The sequence below is a fragment of the Gavialis gangeticus genome, unplaced genomic scaffold (assembly GCF_001723915.1).
Source record: "Gavialis gangeticus isolate Ggan-Ray unplaced genomic scaffold, GavGan_comp1, whole genome shotgun sequence".
In the NCBI taxonomy this organism is placed as follows: Eukaryota; Metazoa; Chordata; order Crocodylia; family Gavialidae; genus Gavialis; species Gavialis gangeticus.
This window is the reverse complement of record NW_017728975.1, coordinates 1,664,358-1,664,892: the sequence shown is the minus strand read 5'-3', so window position 1 is coordinate 1,664,892 and position 535 is coordinate 1,664,358. Positions and strand designations below refer to the sequence as shown.

The following is a 535-nucleotide window of genomic DNA, read 5'->3' as shown; positions in this document are numbered from 1 at the left end:
TGCTCGTCAGCAGTTTGAGGTGCAGTTTCCCGCAAAACCCTGCACCTATTTTCCTGAAACTTGGCAGGCTTTGTGGCATCAGCAAGAGCTACCATCCCTGCAGTTTTCACCCCACTGTTTCTTAACACACATACGTGACAGGCAGTTGACACATCTGCCTCCGGCTGGTAAGTCTGTTGGGGTTGGGGGAGGTAGAAGGGAAGGGTTGAGGGAGGGATTGGGGCTGAGACAAACTACCCAGCCGGGGGGGAGGGGTGCAGGATGCAGGCACAGCTTGCTCTGGGCAGAAGGGGGCAAGCGGCAGCAGGGCACAACCCCCACTCCCAGCACTGCCATGCTTGCATGCTGCGCCAGCTTGGAAGCAGCAACAGAACAGAGCCCTCACTCCCAGTGCTGATGTGGGCGTGGCAGTGCTGGGAGCAGGGGCTATGCCCTGCTGCCGCTTTCCCCCTTCCACCTGGAGTAAGCCATGCCTGCTACCCCCCCCCCCCACGACCTGGCTGGGGAAGGGGCAGACGGGAACACCCCCGTTCCC

General features: G+C 60.9%; 1 protein-coding gene across 1 annotated transcript in view; it reads right to left on the bottom strand.

Moving 5' to 3' along the window:
- The window catches only part of LOC109291234 (proteasome activator complex subunit 4-like), a 108,821-nt gene that overhangs the window by 84,586 nt on the left and 23,700 nt on the right, over positions 1-535 (bottom strand). The gene's annotated exons all lie outside the window — the stretch shown is intronic.